Raw genomic sequence first — 26,392 nt, forward strand, 5'->3', positions numbered from 1 at the left:
CTAAGTTCAAAAGTGACCTTTTAATGTTATTTATTTATTAAACCACAAGTTTGCATCCCTTGCTCTACCAGCAATAATTTGCACATTTGGTCAACCTGTGGTATCTTATTAGAGGTTTTTAAGCGAGGGACTTGGTCAGCCACTCCCTAACCCTCATTTGGCTTGTACAGAACAAGCATCTAAAGAACCTGCACAAATTATGTTAAGGAAGCCCCTTTAAATGGATGCAACTGGTGTTATAGGAGCACCTTATCAGAAGAAATAGATTGACATACCAATCTTCTCCATGTTTTCTCAGAAGTAAGTCCTGCTGACTTGACTCGTAAAAGTGTATGCTTAGGAGTGCAGCCTAAATGTGTTGTGCATTATTGTTGTGTTGTTAGCCTACTGTAATATCAGTTCTTAAAATAATACAGCCACAGGAGTGGCTGTATACTATAGCCAACATGGATTTTTCGCATTCTGCAACATTACATTGAAAAATACCTCCCATGCCATTCTGCTGCTTCCTATAAGCTCATTTCAAAACAAAACCTTACAAAACTTAAAAGTCCTGAACTCAGAAATGCTGGCTTAACAACCCTCTACGTTTTCATGGCAATACACAAAACACTCAATCAAGATTTCAAAGTGTTAAAACAAGAGGAAAAAAATCCAGTCTAAAGTGAAATAAAGGTCTGATACGGATGTGGCCAGTGACAGCTTTGATTTAAATTTGGGTGGGAGACTACATGTGCCTGCTGTAGAATAAAAAGGTGGGGGAAACCCTGAAAAACAACGATACTGTTCACAATGTTTTCCTTTTGGAAAGAAAATGGCTTTCCCTCTGCCCAGTGCCCATGGATGGCAATCTCCTCCCCCTCCCTCCCTCCCCCTCCTTCCCTTCTCCCCTCCCCCTCCCCCATGGTCAGTTTCACCTATCCTAAACATGATTGCAAGGGAGTAAATCCCATTTAAATCAATAAGCATGCAAATGATCAATCCATTCTCAGCAAAGCTGCACAGGATCCCATTTCTTACCTCCCGGATTAAAAAGCTGAGAAATTCACTAATAGGCAGAAAAAACCCTTGCGGAATGCACCTAAGGCCAACAGATATTCCTATCAAACTTTAAAAAGCAGGAAAATTGGGCAGCTTTAGTGAATGTACCAGGGAAGCAGGAGAACTGACCTTCTCTCTGAGATATTGTACTGTCCTACAAATTTGTAAAAATGCAAACACAATTTGGGTTGGTCTTTCACAGTCCAATCCACTTCCTGTGTAGCTTGGAAGAATTTGGTAATGTCTGCCTCTGAATATATGGTGAGTGCTGGCATCAACAGAAACAAGACATGTGCTATGCTGATCGTGTTTTAATAGGGAGGAAGCAACAATATTAAAATTATATAGTTCAGATAGTCACTTCAAATATGTTTGATTTACTTCGCAATTTTAGTGAAGTTTGCTATAGTAAATACTTTTCTTTTGCTTCTGTTTCTGTGAATATGTGAAATACAGCAACACTTTGCATAATTTACATTAAAAAAAACAGCAAAAACAATTGTGGAATTATGGCACTGTCTATTCTGCAGAATAGTCTCCAATGGACCTGAGGAGTGTCTCAGTTTGCACAAGATAAAACAGAGGGAGGTGAAATATATTCTAGCAAATTTCTAGGTGTTCTCTATGCTTTAATTGACAATGCCCACCCCTTCCTAAGTGGAGTGGTTTAAGCATAGCAGGCTGAAAACATGCATCTTGGGCAGGGCAAGTTATTTTTTTCCAACAGCTAGAGTCATTGTTTAAGTAGCAACACATTGTAATCAGTCTGATGTTACATCAAACTGCAGTTTCAGATTCAACTGTTAATGTACCCAAAATAGAAATAGAGCATAACCTCCAATTTGAAACACAAAAGGCTGTCTTCATCATCATGACAATGACCAATAAAAAGGCTTTGAAATTAATGAAAATAAATTACAAACAACAAAATACAAAAAATGTAATGCTCCATCTTTGGAGATGTAGTCCTGGTTGCAGATATTGCCACCACTCACCATATGCTCAAGGCACATGTTACCAAATTCTTCCCAGCTACACAGGAAGTGGATTGGACTGTGAAAGACTAACCAAAATTGTGTTTGTATTTTTACACATTTGTAGGGCAGTACAATATCTCAAAGAGGAGGTCAGGTCTCCTGCTCCCCTGGTTTATTCACTATAGCTGCCCAATTCCCCTGCTTTTTAGAGTTTGATAGAAATATCTGTCGGTTATAGGTATGTTCTTAAACCGCAAGAGTTTTTTTTTTTTTGCCTATTAGTGAATAGCGACCTAGAGCAAAGCATAATCGTATGGAAAATCAGAGTCTCTGGCACATAGAATGTACAATCATGCATCTCTGGCTTAGCATCAAATTAGAGGCCTCCAGACATCCACTTGAAAGAATTTTGAAGAGCCAAAACATAGTGCAGATGTGAAGAAGATTAGCTTGATGGGCACCCAACTCTGTTCCTTGATTTTTTTCAAGAGCATGTTTCCTTCAATGAATTTCTGGCAAAGCATTCAGATCTAGGCCTCTGCCAAATCAGGCCTGCTTTAACCACAGCCCTCTTGGGTGGTCTAGCACTAGACTGAAGTGTGTAGAATCTTTCAAACCACATGGTTTAATTCTAATTAGATTGACTCATCTCTTCCTCTTTTCAAATGTTTTGCAGCATGGAACTACAAGGGGTTCTTCTGGAGAAGACCATGACCTTCAGTGTTTGACTGATGGCATACTTGTTGAATGGACAATACTTTCCAGTCACTTCACCATTTCTGTTGGTTCTATTGGTATACTTCATCAGACCCCATCATAGAACCTTTGCAGCTCCAGAATATACATGTCCAACAGCCTAAAGATCATGTTCTACTTTCACATTGTTTGTATTTTTTTTATTGCCACACATCATGTCACTCTAAAAATACTTTTATTTTCTAGATTTCAACATTCATGGCATACTAAATGAAATTGTGAGCTCTCTCTTTCAAAACAGTCGGAAATAATATTGTTCCATACAAATTTGTGCAGAAAGCAAATAAGCTATAGTTTTTGGCACAAATTTACCACACATCAGCATTGTTAGAAAGCAGACACTGTACCTGTTAAAGAAATATACTTGAAGGATACAGAACTTATTACCACATGGTTCTGCATGAGTTCTGATAGATGTCACACAAATGGAATTAACATGTCTGCTTTTAGTTTGTGATTTGGCGTGAGACCCTCTTTGCACATAACTTGTGTGTAGAGGGCAAGTGTGTTGAAATGCAGCTAGGGGCTGGATGTTTAGCCCCTTCCCTTGCATTACTGTTGGCATGATCATTATGATGTTTGCAGTGGGGAGACTTTTCTATGGTTCCCTGCACAATTAAGTATCATGATTGCCCAGGGTTCTAAATCATGCAGGGAACCTCCACACGTACAGAAGACTACCTCCTGCAGAGGCTGAGTGAGATCCAACATTAGTCATCTTTAGAGTAGACCCACCGAAATAAATGGATTTAAATAATTTAAGCCCATTTATTTTAATGGTCTATTCTGAGTATGACTTAGTTGGATATCATCCATTATGCTGAAGACAATGACAGCAATGGAGGATGTGGCTAAATGCACAGCCTTGAGGCCCCTTTCAACATGCTTGCTCTCTACATGTAAGTAACATATGAAGAGGGGCCCAGAATAATCATCTCTTTCACTGAACTGGTCCACTTCCATTGCTTTTCATATTACCACCCAAATGGTAGGTACACTCATTGGGATTTTATCTCAGTTCTCTCCACTTTCAGTAGGAAGTTCTGTTGATGGCGTGATGACATATTTTTGAAGATCACATATACTAATATATTTCACCCAGACTCAGTGAGGGTGTATTTAACCAGTTCTTCTTATGGAAATGTATTTATATTGTTTGGTGTTTTTATTATTGTCCCACAATGTTTATATTATTAATATGTTTCTGTATGCATATGGCCTGATTGGTCAAAAAGAAATAAAATTGACTGACTGACTATATTAGAAGGGATGGAGCAAATCCTGGGCAGCAGCGGAACCTCTGTAGGCAGTGTGTACTGGAAAGAAATTACTTTAGGAGTTGTCAGAAATCAGTACTTAAAAACACCAAAATTCCGCACACCCAGACAATCAATAAGCTATACCATAAAAAGAAATCACATACATTGAAACGTGTGTAAATTATGCAAATTAAGCATAATTCTTCAGCCAATACCAAATTTCATATTTGTTTTGTTAATGCTACACAATTGCAGCATATACACAGCCCGGCTACTATTTGTTCTGGTTAACAGAACATTCAACCGGTGTGTGTGTGTGTGTGTGTGTGTGTGTGTGTAGACAAGAACAGGAGGGTGGGTGGGTCTATTTGACACACAACCCATTAATTGCCCACCTGAGTATAGACAATTGTCATGTTTTATATTTGTGAGTCCAAGATAATAACATTAGATATGGTGCTATCCTTTGTTTGACCAAAATCCCTTGGCATATGAATATTCAGGCTTTGAAATTACACACTTTATCAAGCAGATTTGAAAGGAAGCTAATCTCAGCAACTGATGCATGTGCAAGTACTGATGAAATTATGTTTAGCTAGCCTAGAGTAACAGAGGATTTTAAGGAAATACTGGAACTTAATACTTTCTTGGGTAACAGGACTGCTAGTGTGAAGGTGAAAGCCTTCTTCAGAATACTGTGATGTAGGCTAAAAGAAAGAACTAGATAAAATTGCTACAAATTGTTTGGGAGATTCAGAGTCTTAAACTGAGCTCGCTGATGGTAACTCTGAAATTCCTTTATATTATTGGTTGCAACAGCAATTTGTTTTCTGTATACTTCAACATACCTCTGTATGTTTTAATGTTTTTAATGTATTTGTCATGGCCGTTGGCTAGTACAATATATTGAATTGAAATGAATGCTAAGATGGTACAAATTTACGGATGAAAAATAGGCAGAATGCCTTATCTTGTATTCCCCTGCCCAGCAGTTTCATTCCTCAGGAGAGACGCTCTATGTAGTGCTGTTTGCTCCTGAGGTTAGTCTTATGCCCATTAAGAACAAAAGCCTTTAGTGTGGTGGCACCTGCCTTTTGGAAGGCACTTCCAATGAACATCAGGCAGATGCCTACAGTATTGGCATTTAGATGCTTGCTTAAAACTCATTGGTTCATCCAGGCTTTCACTAAGTGGTGATCTAGCTTGTTGATGTATTAAGCTGATCTACTGATATGTGATTATTTTGTATTTATTTTACGGTTGTAATTTTATTGTTGGTTTTATCCTGTGCACTACCATGATTTTTTTCTTAATGTTGGTGCTACAGAATTTTTTGAAAATAAATAAAATAAGGCAAAACAAATGGCAAATTCCATTAGATTTTAAAATAGATTGCTAATGAAAAGACTGGGACCTTGTTAGAGTGGGTCTTTTCAAAATATATTTTGTAGACGATGTGAAAATCCATTATTTGCCACAAAGTTAATTAAATAGGGATCAGTTTACTTATGAATATGCTGACTTGTTTTCTATTTGAACTTCATAATTAAAGACCTATAATTTTAGAAAAGATGTGCTGCTAAAACCTGACATTATGGAACTGATGTATGGAGATGTGAATTGGATGGCCCATCTTATGTAGAAGTTCAGTTTAGATCATCATAAGTTGTGACTTCTGGCCCAAATGACTTTCTTTTCCACCATGATTCAAAAATAAATGAAAAGGCTGTGAAACAAATAAAGCAGGTTTATTATAAACTCAAAACCTAGGGTGAAAACCATCCATTCTAGGTGTTTTCAAAGTGGTTTGAACTACAAATCTGTCAGTTCTGGTTCCTCTCAGTTTCTAATTTTTCCATTCTTAAATTTACCTTGCCCCATTTCCACATCAGTTTCTGGGTTTTAAAAAAGAGTCTGCACAAGAATCTGCACATTTTCCCCTAATATATTCATTTTTGTATGTAAGGTTGCCTAATATAGACATTTTGGCAAGCAATCTTCCATAATATAAAGCATTTTTGTATGTTATCAGTAACATACACACATTTGTGTGCACTTTCTTCTACTATACAATATGCTTTCATTGTATGCATTTTTTTGGTCAGAGAACTGCTTCACAACATTTGGAGAAATGCAGATTTTGGAGGATAGCTATGCATATTGGAAAGTGCACATTAGGTAGATTCACCTTTAAATGTGACCTGAACAAATTTCTCTGCCATCCCTAGTGTGAACACATGTTCTCTCTCCTGACAAAGAAATGCACACCAAATCCCTCAAGTCCTTTTCATATGGTAATTGTAGCCCTCTGCAGGTGTTCGAGTGAACACATGAGGATTCAAACTGTGTAATGCTCCCAGTATCCCTGTGTGTGCCAGTCTTGCTCCCTTTCCTCCAGATGTCCATGCATTCAGCAAAAATGCCTGAAGAGATAACTGGACTGAATTCTAATTGTGTCCTGATTCATGTGGTTAGAATCCCCCTAACATTCACTTATTGAGAGAGGATGGAGTGGGGCCAGCCTGCACAGGGACCCAAAGGAAGGTCAGTGCATGTACCCCCATGCCCCAACACAGTCATGTGTTCACCTGAATGACTGAAGAGCATTTGTGTGTACCCTAAGTTAATTGATTTCAATGTTGTATTTTTATATTGATGGAACCCGCCCTTGGGACCTTCTGGTAAAAGACAGGTAAGAAATTGAATCTAATAAATAAATATTGGAGGTCTAAACAGAGCCTACACATTTACAACTGTATGTGCCTAGGCAACTGGACATCCTAACTTTTACAGAGTTCCTGTTGTATAGAAAGAGTCTAAGTATCTACAGCTTGTGCATATGTAGGCTCTATTCATACTTTCAGCTGTATAGATTGTGGTTGGGAGATTGGGGACACAATCCCAATCATGCACTCTCCTAATTCATTGAACATTTGAAAAGGTGCTTCAGAAGATAGGGAAAAATTTAGTGAAATAGTATCTATCCCGCTTTAGAAAATGTGCCCTGCCTCATGCCAATGTATTTCCAAGCTAAAGGAATATTATTAATGATGGGATAATGTCTTCTGTATTTTTAAAAAAAATCACATGGCAAGAGAGCAGTACTTACCAAATTTCTTTGTGACTGAACAGCCCCCCACCCTTCAGAATGCATTTGCATTTGGCTCTTCTTAGACACCTTTCATTGTTTACCTTTGATTCTGCCAGTTCCCTTTGATTTTCTTCAGCTCTCCAAATGGCCTACTTGCATTTATTTACCATTTTAGGCTCTCCTGGGAGTTTATTACACCAGAACATTTTATATACATGAGAGGTTGATTTTGATGAGTTAATGGAGCATTTTCATTGATTTGAAAGTGCAGCATAGCAGCCGATCCACAAGCTCAGCTCTGAAAGGGGAGTAGTGACTTCATGCTTCCATTCTTTTATCTACTTATAAAGTGAGGCAAACCAAGGGATTATCACTTAAGATTTGTTAACCCAAAGCTTTATGAGTGACCTTTGAAAAAACAATAATGGATCATGGAATGGGTCTTGCCAAATGGGCATGTGGCAGAAGCTTAACATAAAATCCATCAGATATCATATTCTAGTTTTTCACTGCAAGGGCCGTGCATTTTAGAGTTGCCAACAGCCTGTGTTCCAGGGTGCCTGTCTGTGCAACTCTGAGATCTCGCTGCAGTTAAACTTCTGATCCTGGGAGTAACATCGCGGGAGGAGTGTTTCCAGGTGCCCTACCCCTTGCCTGTGAGAACTAGATGCTGGACTACCTGGGCCACTGGCCTGAAGGCTCTTATGTTCTTTGAAAGCCTTATAAGAAGCTGCTACAGGAGGAGGACAGCTGAGTAACATCTTGGGATGAGTTGTTAGCTGAATGGTGATACCAAAGCGGCAGAGATCCTTTGGGGAAGCTGAGGCCTAGACATTTGATCAGACTCACTTGATTCTTGGCTAATTTGTAGCAGGCATAGCAGCAGTGGCTAGAACATCTAAGACCAAGATGAAACTGTTCAAATTCACTTCTTATTTTTACAGCTGTCAAATATTGCTACATTTATAGTATGGAATATTTTTTGTATGCTGCTACATTAGCTATTTGTTGCAGTTTTATTACTGCTGTTAATATGAAGTTATTCTCGTAGTTGTTCATTTTGTGATGTAATGTTCTCATCGTTGTAAGCTGCTTTGAATATACTTTTTTTGTGGAAAGGCAGCATACAAATACAGTGATAATGATGATAGTGGAACAAAACCTATGAACAGCTAGAACCATATATGTTGATTATACAGTGAACTATAGTGGCATCCCATGTTGGTTGTGGTAATAGCCATGAGGGTTTTTCTCCCATCACCATTGGAAGGATGTTTTATAATCCTCTCTCTCTCTTTCTCATATATTGACTTTGCAGCCATCAAATCGGTTTGTACAATAAAGCAAATGACTTTTACTTAGACCAAGTTCTAGTGTCCTGGGATATGCTTAGGGTCAAGTTAGCTGTTTATTTATACTTCCAGTGTATTTTATCTTGCTGTGTTATCATTTGAAAAAAATTGTAAACCGCTCTGAACCTGTGGATTTGGAAAGAGTCATAAATGGATATATAAAAAAAGATGTCCTCCAATGGGTTACCAAAGCGCTTTTAGCACAATGAAAGAGTTGGAACAGAGCTCAAGAGAGACTGTATAACATTAAAATACACATGATTTCTTTCCTTTTACTCCATCTCCCAATAAACGCTGTACATGCAACAATCTTTGTATGAAAATCATAAGGATACATCCCTAACCTTATCAGTCATTCAGTTCTCCATTACTGTAGTAAACAAGGATCCAAGAACAGTGATAATGGGCCTATCCATCCTACAGATTTAGATCACTTTTATTCCATTGTAATGGACAAGGCTTCCCCTCCTCAAATCCCGAGAATTGTAGTTTGATGAGGGTGCAAAGAATTTTCTTAAAGACCCTTACTCTTCCTCATAGGACTACAATTCCCAGGGACCCCTGGGGTGCGGGAAGAATGACTGTAAAACTAGTTGAAGATTAGAGCAGTGGTTCCCAAACCTTTCCCCCCATGCACCACTTGTAAACTGCTGAAGGTCTTGTGCTACATGATTTTTAATTGTATTTTATAGACATGCTGTGGATCTCCTGAGTGCAGCTTATAGACCACAGGTGGTCCACAAACCACAGTTTGGGAACTCCTGGACTATAGTATCTAATGACAGCTTAACAGAAAACCTTAGTGAGTGGTGTATATGACTGGACAGGTATTATTATTATTATTTATTAGTTGCTTGATACCCAAAGGTCCCCAAGCAACCTACACACTGTTGAAACAAAAATAAATAAAACATACTATAAAATGTAACAATAAACAACAACAAAACAATAGCCATAGCTACAAGCAATAGCTGCAAGAAAACAACTCTGCTCGTTCAGCTGCTAACTGAGTCTGGTAGAAATTCCAGCTCTGAAGTAGTAAAGAACCATTGATTTGTAAAAAAGAAGCCAAAGACTTAAATCCTATAGAAAAGTACATAACAGTGGTTTTGTTGAAATGTGCGTTATGAAGTTAAACTGACTTATGAGCTTCCTTCTATAAAAAGTGACCTTAAAGGCAGGTGTGTGCTTTTTTTTATCTGCCCGTAGAGACTAGATCACCTATCTTTTTGACAGAAGTGCCTCTTTTTTGATCTAATGAACTATGCACATAAAACTACAAAACTTAATTTTTCAAATGAAAATCTAAGTGCACGTTATGTGCTAACTGTAGCCTAATTAGCCATATATAAAGTTCCATTTGTCCCTATAGACCAAATCTGGGAGGTCATCTTTAGTAGGGGATGGCATCCAATTAATAGCAATCTCATACAATAAACTGATAGCAATAAAATGCAGAGCCTCCAACACCCTATTTATGGAAGGGATAAGACAGCAATGAAATGGATGGAGGTAGCTAGAAAGGAAGACTGGGTAATGTAAACTGCCCACAGGAGGCAGAGATTGGTACAATGATGCATCAAACACAGAAAGAAGTACCTCTCCAGTTTGCTGGTGTAGGGGCTTCCTCTGTCCTGGAAATTTATTCCAAAATACATATTTGGCATTTTAACATGCAGGTGCAGATCTAATTATAGATAACCAAATATAACAATCCAGTTACAACCATTTAGTTCAACTGGAAGGTTAAGCAAGTGTTTAATCTTCCTGTTGAGACCAATGATGATGAAAAGTGCTTAACATCATGCCAATTGCTTGGTTTTTTTTTTCTAAAAAAAGGGGAGAAATAATAGCCCTGTCTGGGTGTTAAGTTTTCATGTGAGATCTTGTTTGTGCCAGTGAAAGTGGGGAGCTCACTGCCAAGCCCTGCCTCTTCCAGAGCATCACAGTCTCATCTTCCCCACCCCCAGTCTTCCATAAGGCTGAACTTCGGCACCAAAGAACCTCTGGCACTAATGGAGGCTCCCTGCACATTTTAGAACCCTGCAGAATTCAGCTCGCCACTTCAGACTGGAGGGCTGGAAAAAAGGAGAGCCTTATGTGCTGGAGGGGGTAAGGCTTAGCTGCATCCCCCCGCTCTCCTTCACACCAAGGAAATCATGTATGCAGTCTGAACATCCAAACAGGCCTATAATGATCAGAACAAGTAGGACATAATCTGGAAACCATTCTGAGGGTAGTATCAGACTCAGAATAAACCTACTGAAATTAATGGATGGGACTAAGTTAAGCCCAGTGATTTCAATGGCTCTTCTCTGAGTATAACTTAGTTATATACAACCCTGGGTTAATATGAAGGAGAGTTTTCAACAGTGGGGGCCGCTACTGAGTTAATTTTTTGTTGAGATAGATACAAGAGAGGTGTCATAAGGTCCTTGTCAGAGACCTTCAGCTATGGGGCGGCATACAAATGCAATAAATAAATATCATGTTAGTTGTGTGAATTCCACATTTTGAGGCATTGATTCAGACAAACCTGGAAACCATCTCAAATGTCTTGGAAGCTGCCCAGAAACTGACTCAGATCTAAGTATTTTAAAATGACACACAGCTTTGAAGAAAGGAGTGATTATTTTAAGACTGCTGAGATAAAAATTAACATCAGAAGCTACTCTGAAATATGTTCACTTTCCTTATGACAAATATCTTTTTCATCAAATATAATTGCATTCGGACATAGCACTAAACCATAGTTTAGTTCTATGTGTGTAATACACCTTCCCTCTCTTCCTCCATTGTGTCTACAGGAAGGAACAGATGCTTCGAATCACTCTTCCTCTGGCACAGTCATGAGGAAGAGGTGCCAAAGGAAGAGGTTGAAAGAATCTGTTTCCATTTTCAACTAACCACCAAGGATGTAGTCATCCGGGGACATGGGGGGTTGCAGACCTGTTACTTTTTTGGGAGCATGCTGCCAGCCAAGCCCTTATATATAAGCCAATCAGCATGAAAAAGAATAATGTTAGCCACTGAGAAGAGTCCTTACCATTTCATGCTGATTGGAACTAATCAGTGTGAGAGTTGAACCAGCCACTGAGAAGACTCCTCTCAGTAACTAACACACAGCCTCCCCTTTCATGCTGATTGGCTCCTAAGGATGTCTGTGGTAGCAGAGTGTGGACTCAGAGATGACACAGAGAGCAAAGGAGAAGAGGGAAAATGGAAAAGGCGGTGTGGCTGTGATGGGGCATGGTGTGACTGCCATGAAGGGACCCTGCACTTCTGAATTTGCCACTACAGTACTGCTAACCACAGTTTGTGATTTGACTGAAAGGGATAACTATGGTTATTTTAAACAACAGTTTGTCCAAACAATCCAAGATCAGACTGTAGTTTCTGAACCTCATGTGTTTGGATAAGTTATTGTTAAAACTACCAGCAGCTCTGGTTTGGTTAAAACAACAAACACTGGTTAGTTGAAAATGGAAGTGGTTGTTCCTGATCTCCTCCTTGCAACTACCCTGGAGAAGAAGAACGATAAGAACATGAAAGCCTTAGGCACATTCACCTAACACTAAACTATGGTTTTAGGGATGTGCTAGCCTTCCACCCAATTCAGATTTGGTACAAATTTTTTAATTAATTTGCTTATTCTCAATAATTATGGATCTGATTTTAATGTAATGAATTTCCACAGCTATTTTTGAAAACTGACTTTTAAAAAAAAAATCTTCCTCTAAAACATCGATTTTAAGAATGATAATTTACTGATATTTCAATTTAATATATTGATATTTCCTTCAAAATATCAATATGTCTTTTTAAAATATCAATATTATTGATATTTTTCCAAGCGGAAAAAACCCACAATTGGTAAAAGCAGTGGCTAGTGGATGAAGTATGAACTCATATTAATGCCAGCCTGTTAGGTCAACGGAATGCTTTTGAACCGTCACCGGCCAATGGATCCCATTCCTATATGATTTAATGTTACATCTGAATCTGGTCATAGATTGCCACATTGGAACAAGATAATGACAAGTTCTGGGTCTTCAACAGTTAACAGTGTCTGTGTATAGCATTCACTCTGTATCCCAGTTTATATGGGACATTTTACAGGTAGTCGTATGTACCACCTATACAGCAGGATTTTTTTGCCTTCCCATGAAAGGTAGCCACATGTCTCTAAATACTTGGGCATTTAATAGGACAGATTCCTGGTGTCCACCTCATGCTTACAGATGCATGTCTTTGTGTTAGGCAATAAAACATTGCTCACTCTGAAGTAAGCCTCACAGTTTTCAGTGGGGCTTACTCCATCCCTTAGCGTACATAGGACTGCACCTTAATCCTCTCTCAGACCAAAGTTCAATAGACTGCTGGGAGACAATAGATTTCTGTGCTCTTGTAGTAAATGCTTATAGAAACATGAATTGGTCAGGTGCATATCTGACACACAGGATTTGACTGTTCAGAGATTATAGACAAATGTATTGTCTATAACTTTCCCCTCTCCCTCAGCTACCTGCTTTTTAGAGACGAAAGTATAGAAAAGTAACAGAAGGAACAGAACATTTAGAGAATAATCCACCATTCCACCCCCATCCTGCTGTCCACTTCTAGCAGCCTAACATTAGGGCTTGCTCACCTTGTGGGTTGTTCCCAAGCTCTGGGGCTTGGCACTAGCTCGCACTTAAACATGAACATTGTTGTTCAGAGATCATTAATGCTTAATAGCTATAGCAACTGACTCCTTGTTACTGAGGCAACCCTAACTACTGCTGATAAATAAATTCATTACTTGGCTAACTAATTTGGTTCTCTCATTTAGAGTCTTGTGTGGAGATTTGAATTCTATGGCCTTCCTGGACCACAGAGGTGGAGCTCAAAGGACCACTCCAGCATTAGGCAGAGTGGCCTAGGGCAGCAATCTACCAGTAGTTTAAATGAGGACAACAACTACCACCAGTATCAGGGAAAGGAAGAAGTCCTTGTAGGACTTTTCACCTCAGGTGCAAAAATAACTTGAATGGTCTTGGGCACTAAGCACCTTGACTTGGCTGGGAGAGGACAACATTTTCTGCTGCATCTCATGCAGCAAAATGCCTTGGGCTGTCTATGGTCTCTCTAGAAACAAAGATGAATGCTTATTGTCCTACAACATCCCCACAAACAAATCAGAACAAATGCTCGATAAAGAGTGCACACAAAACTTATAAGGTTTGTGTAAGTAAATCAGGACAAATGCTTAATAAATAGGTCATCTGGACGAGCCCTTAGACTGACCCTGTTCTTCTCACTTCTTTACAGGCTGAGGGATGAAGAACTTTGCATCTAACGAGCCAAGCTGAAAATATTGATCCCTGAAGTCTCTGTTGAAAATATATAACCTTCCCACCCACCTTTTCTCCTAGGCAAGAGAACATGTTCCAAGATGAATGTCTCTTTTCCTTTTATATGAGTTGACTTGCACAGCTGTTTTATTAATGGGGGGGGGAGTGAGGAGGGAGAGAGAAATTATGGCAAAATTTGAGGACTCCCCAGATTTCTATCAGGTATGTGGCCCTGCAGCTTTGTAGTTCTGTCTGAATAAAAACAACAGTGCTGAGACTGCATCAACCCCCCCCCAAAAAACCCCACAATGCTACCTTTCTTGTTACATTTCATAGTGTCTGACAACTTTTAACCACAGGAAAGAAGCTGCTTTGAAGAAGCCTCTTGCTAAGTCAAGATGTAGCATGGAGCTTATACATGTTAGCCCTCAGGGCTCTAGGATTGTCAGCAGCCTCTTTTCTTTTTAATAGCTGAGTTAGGGAGTTTTCTCCAAAAGTTTTTTTTTTTGGGGGGGGGACAACAACTGAATTGATGTACCTTAGGATGAATTTTAGAGGGATGATCCCATTGATGAAGATTTACATTATCTTTTATAGTTTAAGGCTGGATGATCAAGGAAGGCACCTTTATGCCAGTTCTCCTCTTAACATCAGTCTGTAGCCACCAGGTTTCTAGTTTTCTGCTGTCTCCTCTTTAGATGGTTGCTTGGTCTGAAAATAAGCATGTGTAACATGGGATTTTACTTTTTTATTTATACCACCCCCAAGTGGGACAAAAGGTTGCAATGTGGCGTAGGGATGGGAGAGTCTGTTCATTTTGGTTTTTCTGTTTCTTATTCTTCCAGTCTTAAGTTCAGTTCTCCACATGAGTTTGTGATTTTTTTAAAAAAAATCCTCATGAAAATTCATCAGCATTTTAGTGCAAATCTCTCCTAACACACATATTTTTGTATGCAATTTTGTCTAATATACACATTTTTGCAAAGCAATTTCTCCAATACAATGTATTTTTGTATGTTATTTTCACAAATACATGTATTTTTATGCACACTTTTACCCTAGTACATGCATTTTTGTACACATTACTTGACCGGACAACTACATCTCTCCCTTCCCTCTGATGGCAAGGTGGGACTGCTCGTCCTAAACTGGTGCCTGGAGGCTGTGAAGGGCTGGATGTGGGCGAACAAACTGAAACTTAATCCAGACAAGATGGAAGTGTTGCTGGCCAAGGGAAAAACTGCCCCAGGGATAAGGTTGCAACCTATTCTGGATGGGGTTTAACTCCCCTTGAAAGAGCAGGTCCGCAGTCTGGGAGTTCTTCTGGGTCCTGCCCTGCTGCTGGAATATCAGGTGGCTGCGGTAGCCAAGGGTGCTTTTAGCCATCTCAAAATGGTCTACCAGCTGCATCCATTCCTGGAGGCAGTTGACTTGGCCACGGTGACACATGCATTGGTGACATCTAGGCTTGATTACTGTAATGCACTCTACGTGGGGCTGCCTTTGAAAACAATTCGGAAACTACAGTTGGTCCAAAATGCAGCAGCCAGAATGTTAACTGGAGCACGGCGCAGGGAGCATATCACCCCTGTGCTTTATTGACTCCACTGGCTCCCAATTTGTTTCTGAGCCCAATTCAAAGTGCTGGTTTTGACCTTTAAAGCCCTAAATGGCCTTGGACCAGTGTACTTAAGGGACTGCTTACATCCATATGTTCCTAGCCTGGATTTAAGATCATCTACCTCTGGTCTCCTCTGCGTGCCTGGAATGAAAGAAGTTAGATTGACAGGCACGCGAGAGAGCCCTTTGCAATTGTGGCTCCCAGAGTTTAGAATTCCCTGCCCCAAGAAGGCCGCTTTGCTCCCTCCCTGATGGTCTTCTGGAAACTTGTAAAAACTATTTTGTTCCGGAGAGCCTTTGGTTGGGACTGACGGGTCAGCCTGACACTGTTTTAAGTTTTTTATCTTTTATTTTTATCTTTTAAATTCTTTTATTCTCCCTTTCTTATATGTGTGTGCATATATATACATGTATGTATGTGTATGCATAATGCATTTTATATATTTTAATAGTATTTTATGCATTTTAATTTACTGTAATGTTTTGTGTTTTTATTGTGCATTTTATTATATATATGTGCAATTTTATTGTAGCCGCCCTGAGTGCCCTATTGTAGGGTAGAAGGGCGGGGTAGAAATATTTTATATAAATAAATAAATAATAAAATACATTGTGAAATTCATAGAAGTGCAAATTTCAAAAGGTGGCTGTGTTTTGGTCTGTGTTTTGTTTCAGAAAGTGAAAATTAATAGGATTACCTTTAAATGCAAACTGAATCAAATTTCTTCCCCATCCCTACGATCATTACACATTGCTCTACACCATCTTGGCATTCATTTATTGTACAATAACCTTTTCTACTCTGAATCAGAACCAGGTGAGTGTGTTCTTTAGATTAAAGATACACTAGAAAAACCTCACTGCCCCCAATAACTTATCAACAATTCAGAATATACCTCAGCTAGTGCAGCGTGTGAAGCCATAAGCTGTGCAGTACATAGCTCTCAGGTGCATGTATCTGCATGTATGTGCATTAGAGGCAAGATACTAAGCGTCTACATTGGCTCGGTGCATACCCCAAATGACAAGGTGAATTGGGGTGATTTGGGAAAGGAAAGGTTCTCACATTCCTGAGTTGGATCACACCATTCACAAGGTGCCTGAAGGCAGATCGGGGACTCCCTAAGCTTCTGAGTGGCTCTGTGGCTTCATCTTTCTCTCTCCCCTCTCGGAAAAAAAACCCATTCCACATAGCTGTTTTCCCCCCTGTGAGAAACAAAACCAAGCTGACTGGGGAAATAATTAGAGCTCAAGAGGGAAGGGGAGGAGAAAGGGGGGGGGGAAACCTTCATTTTGATGGACAGATCTAGCTTTTAATCCCAGTGAATTATTCCCCAGGGCATTCCAGTCACAGTGATTTGGGGGAGGGATTTGCTTTTCACATGAATCTGTGCTTCCCCAGTGCAAATCATTGGAGAGATCTCCATCGTATTCCCAAAAATCCAGGGGGGGGAGGGCTTAAAGAGTGGGAAGCCTCCTGTACTCGTTTAGATCCAGGATTCGAACATTCACAAGGAGCCTCCATGAACACAGAAAGCTCCCTGCTTAATATGCTCACCCTCCAACTAGTGGAGGGCAACTGGAACGGTGACAGGGGGTGGTGGATCTAGCCTGCTCATTTCTCTTCCTCCCCCTCATGTGTTTTCTTCAAAGAAAACCGCCTGAAGAAAAGTATAGTTATATTCAAAAGAGCTAGCGAAAATACAGAATAAAGCACTTGGATTCCCTGTACATACTAGACCAAATGAGTAGCTTCAAGATTTTCATAAATGCTTAACAACTGACTTAACTCTAAGAACCAGCCCCCAATATAGTCCTAATCAGGCGCAGAATAATGTATGTGGGATTAAAGTGCTCCACTCCCAACCTTCGCACATGGAGTGGGAATCAGCCTTGGTCGCCCTGATGGATGACATTTATTGGGAGAAAGACAGGGGGAGTGCGACCCTGTTACTCTTACTTGATCTCTCAGCGGCTTTTGATACCATTGACCATGGATTCCATCTGGGCTGACTTGGTGAGATGGGTATTGGAGACACTGTTTTAGAGTGGTTCTGATCCTATCTCCAAGGTCATTTTCAGAGAATAGCATTGGGTGATTATCTTTTGCCCCCCTGGCAGTTGTGCTGTGGGGTGTCATAGGATACCATCTTGTCCCCATGCTGTTTAACTTCTATATGAAGCCATTGGGAGCAGTCATTAGGAGATTTGGGGTGAGGTGTCAGCAGTACACTGATGATACCCAGCTCTATTTCTCTGTAACATCTGAATTGGGAGAGGCCGTGCAAGCCCTTGACCGCTGCCTGGACTCAGTGGTGGGCTGGATGAGGGCCAACAAACTGAGACTGAATCCTAGCAAGATGGAGGCGCTGTGGGTTGGTGGTTCCTAAGTTCAGATAATTGGTCAGTTGCCTGCTTTGGATGGGGTCGTACTCCCTTTGAAAGAACAAGTCCGTAGTCTGGGGGTGCTCCTGGATCCATCTTTGTCACTAGAGACCCAAGTGACCTCAGTGGCCAGGAGTGCCTTTTACCAGCTTCGGCTGGTAAGACAGCTGCAGCCATTTCTGGATTGGGATAGCTTAACCACTGTTCTCCACGCACTGGTAACCTCTAGGCTTGATTACTGTAATGTGCTCTAAGTGGGGCTGCCCTTGAGGTTGGTCCGGAAGCTGCAGCTCATGCAAAATGCAGCTGTGAGACTGCTCACTAGGGTAGGGTATCGCCAACATGTCACCCCACTGCTGAAAGAATTGCACCGGCTGCCCATTTGCTACCAGGCCAAGTTCAAGGTTCTAGTCTTGATGTACAAAGCCCTATAAAGCTTGGGACCAGAATACCTGAAAGACCATCTTACCTCTTATATGTCCAGTTGATCACTGCACTCTGCAGGTGAGGGCCTCCTGCAAATACCATCTTATCAGGAGGTCCATTCCGCACAACATAGGAAATGGACATTTAGTGTGGTGGCACATACCCTGTGGAATTCCCTCCCCTTAAATATTAGGCAGGCGCCATCTCTGTTATCTTTTCAGCGCCTATTGAAGACCTTCCTCTTTCAACAAGCCTTTTGAGACCTTATCTCAGTCTGTGTCTGTGTTGGAATTGCTTTTTAATATGTTTTAAAATCTTTTTTAAAAAACCAGTATGTTTTTAACCTTTTTTTAGAGATGTCATGAAAGCTTTAAAAAAATGTTTTTAAAGATGTTTTGTTTTAACGTAAAGTCTGCTTTTATGATGTTTTAAAGTGTTTGTAGTGCTTTTGTTTGCTGCCCTGAGCTCCTGCTGGAAGGAAGGGCGGGATATAAATCAAATAATGAATGAATGAAGAAATGTCTGAAGTTATTTCCCACACATTCAACTGAATGAGCTTAGAATCCTCCCTGCAACCAGGAGCCCTGCACATCCAGTGTTCCTGATCGTGGCAAAGATTCTAAGTACATTCAGTTGAATGCACTTTGAGACAGGTCCTTATCCGATAAAGACTGCTTCGTTTGTCTAGCTCATGGTGCACATAAATGTGCCTAATTGTCACTTTATAGTTTTCTCCTGCCTAAGAGATGCTTTCTGAAACACTGAAAACCATCTCTCTCTCTCTCTCTCTCTCTCTCTTGTTTATTTGCCACCCCATTGCAATCTTGATGTGCGCTTATTGCACACTATGAAATGTGCCCTACATTGATTGTCCCAATTTAGGGTCATTTTAGAGACACACGAAAGCACAGAAAGCCTCTTTCTATGCCTACACTTGCGCTCTGTCCCCCGCCACTCTCTCTTGATGGAACCCCGCTGATCCTTTCCCCAACAGCTGTGATGAACTAACTCCTGCACTCATTAGGTTATATGCAAACAGTGATGAAAGGGAACATAGAGCTGTGTCACGTTGAGCAGTCAGGAAACAAACCTTTGACACAAAGCAGCAGGCAGATAATAAGACTCTGTAGTTGACAACAAATGAGACTACACTTAATTTGCTGTGCAGTGTTCATGTAATTAGATACATTTGGTACAGGCAAGAACGTAGACAGCTAGAATATGGTCATGATGAATTGGGGGACCCTCTGTCAGGCTCTGATCATATTAATCATAAAGCTAAAGCGTGATGACTCAATTTTTCTTCTGAGCATGCACTCTTTCTCTCTTTTCCACAGGGACAGTATGCTACAATTTGGAACTAGGATTCTTTTTATTTCATTTTTAAAATGTAATCATTGTGGTTATGCTAGAGCAATCATAAGAAACATACATATTATTTGCACAGACAGACTTTCTTATGCACATAAAAACAGCCCTGTTGGATTAGACCAAAGGCCATACTAGTCAAGCATTCCGTTCCCATAGTGACCAACTAGATGCTTATGGGAAGCCCACAGGCAGAACATGAGCGCAATAGTTCTCTACCACTTGTGATCCCCAGCAACCAGTGTTCAGTAGCATACTGCCTCCGATATTGGAGGTAATATATAGCCCTCATGATTTATAACCATTGAATACAAGTATATTGCCTAATTATTCAAAATTCAATCATTAAGAAGTGGTATTTGAGAGTTCACTCATGATGCAGAATACTACCAGGTTCCAAAGTTTACCAAGAGACCTTTAATAAACCATCAACTCACAAGTTGCATTGGGACCCATCATTCCTACTGTTTCCAGTGTTTAACCTTTGAGTGCCATTGTTTATGTATGCAAAACAGGGAGTGCATAACAGGACGATTGGTGTGTGTGCGAGGGGGGGAACCTCATGGTATGCAGAAGTACTTTTTAAGGGAGGTGGACATGTAAGTGATGGGAAACCCCCAAGACGGCCCAATGGGGATTGAATAAGGTGACTGTTGGTGAGTGCTGTTGGTGACTCTTGGTGGGGGGCCATGGAATGTTGACAGCTGGTGGAGGGATGGAAAACAAGGGGTAGAGGAAATGGAATCAAGTAGATGGAATCCTGAACAGAATTTGTTGCAGGTCCCACTTATGCTTTCTATAATCTTTCTGAACTCGATGGAGCCATTTGGGCTTTCGGATGTCAGGCAAAAGTCAATAAATGCAAAACTTATATTCTTGTTATTGTTCAGGTTCTGAATGCTTTACCAAGTTCAACAAATATGTCAATCGGTCTCAGGCAATTGTATGCCTAATATTTTTTATGTAGGGTTATGCTTCTGAGGTAGCCTTATCAATGGTGAAACAGAATTCTATCATCCCGCTTGGCACTAGGGAATGACAAGTCTCTACTGTAGTGTCAAGAAAGTGTATGAGGTATTGCAGTGATGGCCAGTCTGTTTAACAAGTCTATCCATTGCTATAGACTGTTCTTCAACCTTGGGTCCCTAGCTGTTGTCAGACTACAACTCCCATCAACCCAGCCAGCTTAGCCAATGGTCAAGGCGGATGGGAGTTGCAGTACAGCAACTGCTGGTGACTTAAAGTTGAAGAACAGAGCTATAGTAGATACACAGCCCTCTTTTTCTCCTCTAGCCCATACTGTGGGGAGTAGGGTTACCAGGCCCGGCCTCCAAGAGGTCTTCTGTATCTTTAAAAGTTGTGCAGGGGGAAAGGAGAATTCCACCTTGTGGTTTTTCCCATTACAGTTTTGCAGGAACACCTGCACTTGGCTGACTTTCTGTTCTCCTAAAGATACAGGATCAGTCTCAGGCCCTGAACCTGGCAACCCTAGTGGGGAGGTTTTGCCTGCTGGGTTTAAGCATGACCACTAATTTATTTTTATTTATTCAAAACCATTGCTATATCACTTTTCACCAGAATGGTAACAAGGTGTTTTACAAAAATAAAAGCATACAGCTGCAACTATATTAAATTAAAATATAGAAAAAGATATCCAGCAGTTCTTTAAAAGCCAGTACTAAGAATTAACAGCCTGAGTAAACAGATGTGTTTTTAACAAGTGGTGAAGCACCAATACTGTGGGTGCCTGCCACACCTCCAAAGGTAGATCATTCCATAAGGGGGTTGCCACCACGGAGAAGGTCATCCATATGCTCTAGCCAGGCCCACCACCACCACCAGTGCCTCTTGCCTGTGCTGTTTGTGGCAGTGAATTCTGATGCGGAGTGACTTGATCCACCCCTTCCAGACTAATGTGCAGATCAGAATTAGTGGTATTCAATGCTAATCCTACCCAGAGTAGACCTATTGAAGTTAATATACATTGCTAACTTAGGTTCATTAATTTCAATGGATCTACTATGAATAGGATTTGGTTGAATACAACTCAGTGTAACTTTCCTTCAAATTTCACGATTCTCTGAATTCTGCAACACAATTATTGGCTCAAAACACACACCACAGTGCATTAAAAATGTGCACTTGAGGATGTAGAAATGCATACATTGAGAGAAAATATGTATTTAAATACATATTTTGCGATAAGGTACATGTTTTAAAAAACATTTTTATACAAACTTTTTTTAAACATGCAAAAACTGATGCAGACTGAAAACAGTGATCCATCCCTATTTGTGGCACCCATGCCACAGGCTGGCCACCTCTGAGCTACAGTGCTGAAGTACGCTGCCAGTAAACATTTACTTTATTACGGGTCAAAATAGACATGACATAATGCCTTGCATGATGGGATTTTGTTTACTAAATAATAGTGGGGTAGGGGTCTAGACTGAGATCAAGATGAGGGTCAAGGGCTAAATTCCCTTTGCCTCTTAGCCAGGTATCACCATCACCCTTTTTTGAGCCTGTGGGCACATTTGCAAGTCATAAAAACGGTTGTGGTCACCACACATATACCTCTTAACCAAGCACACACCGCAGCCTATTCTACTGGCTACAACAGAATCCTTCTCTCAAGCCTAATTTCGGGGGGGGGGGGGGAAGGAGACCCAGTGGGTGCCAGGGAAGGCCTCTGCAGCCACATGTGCATATGTGGTCACCACAGTGGTGGCGATCCCTGCTCTAAGTTTTGGTTCGTTCAGATTGCCACCTCATGACTGTTAGCCAGTAAGCAAAACCCAAGCGCACAAGGGCCAATTGTATGCTTAATATCACTTCAAGTTGTATGCATTCAGTATAATCCTCTTGTGTTTGTGCATGTTTGTACTTGCCTCCATTTCTGTAGGACCAGGCTGCAAGTAACTGTTCCCCCCCCCCATATTCTCTAACACTAACAAACAATCCCAGACATGTATGTATCCTAGGCATGTATTCAGTACAAACCTCAACCACCTTGTCCTATGTTTTGGATTGAGGGATAATATATTTATCTCTAGAACTGTTTAGATTGCCCTGTTCAAGTGTGGGTCTTCTGTCTGTGGAAGACCTATTCTCTTGATTGATTGTCCTACTTTTTTGTATCTACAGAGTACTCTCAAGCTCGTTTTTAGCCATGTTTCCCTTATAAGTCAGGAGTGGGGAACCAGTGGCCTTCCAGATGCTGTTAGGTTCCAACTCGCATCAACCTCAGCCAGCATGGCCAATGGTGAGGAATGATGGGAGTTGTAGACCAAGAGCATCAGGAGGACAACAGGCTAGCCACCCTTGCTTAAAATACACATTTAAGCCTTTTCTTCTTGTTTTCAGTGTGGAATCAGTGAAGGCTATGCTCTCGTGACTTCCACACTATGTATTCTGCCAATGAGACAGAGAAGGTCTCTGACTTCAAACTCAGGAAGCACTGAGTCTTCTTGTTGACCTTCCAGAAGCAAAATAAACTGTAAATGTTTATGTCACATAGGGAAGTATTAAGTTAGAAACAACATGTTGTTTTTTAAAAATTTATCTGGCTGCAACAAGTCTGCTAAATAATAAATCTGTTTAAATAAACCTTTGTGCTATGATTTGGGAGAGGAGTGGTTTATCTTACCCCATGTTAATGCCTTTGTTTGTTCATTCAACCAAGCCGGTTACTAAGAAAGAGTACAATATAACCCTTTGGGGAATTGGTTGAGAGTTAGAGACTGGCAGCAGGTAGTATTATAACTCACTTAACCAAGGTAGATCTCTAAACTGAAGCAACTCTTCATAGCTGTCCATACTGGTCAGTAATCCAGTATGTGGCAAAGGGACTGTTCAGTTATAATGTGTTTTAAGAGGATTTAGTCCCAGTAATAAAGCTGGAATAACTAGACTCCTATCTAATCCAATTCATCAGTGACCCCCCCCCCGCATGAGCAGAAAGAAGGAAACAAATGCCTAGGATCCCAGGAGAAGTATCAGATAAAGATATTGGGAACACAGGGAACTGCCTTATACCAAGTCATACCAATGATCCATCTAGCTCAGTGTTGTTTACACAGACTGGCAGCAGGGTTCTCTGCCAGCCCATCTCCTACCTGGAGATTCTAGAAATTAAACCTGGGACCTTCTGCTTGCAAGACAGATGCTCTACCACTGAACTACAGTCCTGGGGAATAGCATCCATCCCTTTGCTTTAAATCACCTTATTAGGCAACATCCATACCAGACATTTGTTCTACTTCAAACAATCATTGCTTCCCCAAAAGAATTCTGGGAAGTGTAGTTTGTGAAGGGTGCTGGGAGTTGTTAGAAGACCATTATTCCCCTCATAGAGCTCCAGTTCCCAGAATTCTCTGGGAAGAGGGGCTGACTGTTAAACCACTCTGGCTACTGGAGGTCCATCAGGGGATTAGGAGTCTACTATCAACTCTCAGCACCCTTCACAAACTATACCTCCCAGAATTCTTGGGCAGAAGCAAAGACTGTTTGAAGTGGAATAAATGCCTGGTGTAGACTAGTTTAAATTAGGGATTGAGGAGAAATCTGACTCAGTTCATTTTTAAAGGCAAACCTACTGGATTCACATTTTCCAAAACATTATGCAAGCCAAATTACACCCATCCTTTGAAATTCACACTTCTCCAAATTTTGCAATAGTTCTCCAGCCAAGGAATGTGTAAAAAATAAATGCATCTACTGGAATAAAGGGTACATAAAAATGCATATAGAGAGCCAGTGTGGTGTAGTGGTTAAGGTGTTGGACTATGACCTGGGAGACCAGGGTTCGAATCCCCACACAGCCATGAAGCTCACTGGGTGACCATGGGCCAGTCACTGCCTCTCAGCCTCAGAGGAAGGCAATGGTAAACCCCCTCTGAATACTGCTTACCATGAAAACCCTATTCAGAGGGTCGCCCATAAGTTGGAATCGACTTGAAGGCAGTCAAAAATGCATATATTTGTCAAAATGGCATACAAAAATATTAGGCAAAATTCCATAAAAATGTGTATATTGGGAGAAAGATAAATTTTAATGAAGTTTTTTTTAAAAAAAATAATCACAGACCGATGTGGAAATGTAGAGAACTGAACTTAAGACTGGAAAAATCAGAAGATGAAAGAAATCAAAATTGACAGATTCACCCATCCCTAGTCTAAGTCTTCATTTTTAGTGTCTGGAATAGAGGGGAATATGAGGGCAACTCTTAGCAGAAGGGGGATCTCAAGATAGGAATTCTTTATTCTGAGTACAAGACCCAAAGTTGATGCATACATCCTTGCTGTTTTTGAATTATGCTTTGGCTCAGTTTGGGCTGAACATACATGTGTATCTTGATCTTTTGAATGATCCAGTTTATGTCCAGCAGACAGGCCAATCCAGGCTCAGATAAGTTCTCAATAGACAAGGGCTTGTGTGGAAATCTTTTATTCACTCGCTTGGGAGCAAGTCTCATTCAACTCAATGGGGCTTACATCAAAGTAGACATGTATAGGCTTGCCTTACACAAGCCTATACATACAGGGAGTGGGCACAAAAGCCTGAAGAAAAAGTGTGATGGTAAATTCAGCATAGTGTTCTAGAAGAACTTAAACCCACAATTCCCACTAGCAGACAGCGATCCTAGAATGCTATCTCCTGAATTCCCTCCCCCTTGATGGGGGCATTTCCTTACAATAATCAACATGCTAGCCATGCAGTGATAAATCTAACAAGGGATATTCCAGGGCAGCCAGAGAGGCACATTTTGTCCCAGGCACTGTGCCTGGTATTTTTTGGCAGCAATGACGCATTTAATACCCTTTTCAAAGACCTCCACAACTCCTCCTTGCATGAAATTGCCCAGCTGTCAGACCTTCAGACTTGCCTTCATCCTCACAGCAGTTCCTCTCTTTCTCAAAAAGGGGGATATCCGGAAACAGAGCATTCCAGAAAAGGAAGGGGGAGGAAACTCTCAGCTGCTCTGCTCTTCATTACCTACTTAGGAGGCAGCATATTTTTCTCCTGGCTGATTGCAGCTAGATTTGAAAATGGCCAGAGCAGCCCTTTGACCCCTCTCTGGAGACATTTCTTTCTTCTCCAAAGTCCCATTTTCATCTCCAGTAAGTCAGTCACTGTTTATCAATGGTTGGTTGCTGAGTAACCTCAAAAATATGAACTCCTCAGAGGTGTAGCTGTGCCTATAAGACACATAGAAGAGCCGACAAAACATATTGATGAAAGGCAGTTTGGCCCTGGATTTGACTGGAGCAGAAAGAATAAAAAGGTTTATGTGTATGGTAAAATTCTGTGGTGGCACCAAGCACAGGATTTAATTTCCCGAGATTCTCAGTTTCCTTCCTTCCTTCCTTCTTTTTTAAAATAAAAAACCTCACAATTTTCTAGTCATGAAGTATGCTTGAAAGCAGGACAGCCAAAATCTTAAACAGAAGAAAGAAAGCCAACTAACTTTCTTAACCCCAGAAACAAAGTCAACTAACAGTATAATCCTATACATGTCTACTCAGAGGAAAGCCCCATTGGGATCAATGGGACTTATTTCCAGGTAAGTGAGTAGGATTGTAGCCTAAGAGTTCCAATGGTCGAGGACAAGGTTTCAGTGCTCTACATAGCTTTTTGTCCTGCTAACAAATCCAGAAAAAATCATGAAAAGTTGTTAAAAACCAAACCAGAAATACAGTACCTGCAGTAAGAATTGAGTGAAATAAGACTAATTCTGTAAATGTGCTCAGCCTGAATAATTTGTATTGGTCACAGAATCCA

The 26,392-nt window shown here is 40.6% G+C and overlaps 1 protein-coding gene across 9 annotated transcripts in view; it reads right to left on the bottom strand.

Annotated features, from left to right (window-relative positions):
* GLI2 (GLI family zinc finger 2) overlaps window positions 1-26,392 on the bottom strand; it is a 350,757-nt gene that overhangs the window by 82,695 nt on the left and 241,670 nt on the right. Inside the window, exon 1 of one of the 9 annotated variants that reach the window (XM_061609162.1) lies at window positions 14,348-14,438. The exons of the other annotated variants lie outside the window; for them this stretch is intronic. The gene's annotated coding sequence lies outside the window, so the exon portion shown is untranslated. Of the gene's footprint in view, window positions 1-14,347; window positions 14,439-26,392 lie in introns of those variants that run through there. 9 annotated transcript variants of the gene reach the window in all.

Source organism: Rhineura floridana, chromosome 2, assembly GCF_030035675.1.
Source record: "Rhineura floridana isolate rRhiFlo1 chromosome 2, rRhiFlo1.hap2, whole genome shotgun sequence".
NCBI lineage: Eukaryota > Metazoa > Chordata > Lepidosauria > Squamata > Rhineuridae > Rhineura > Rhineura floridana.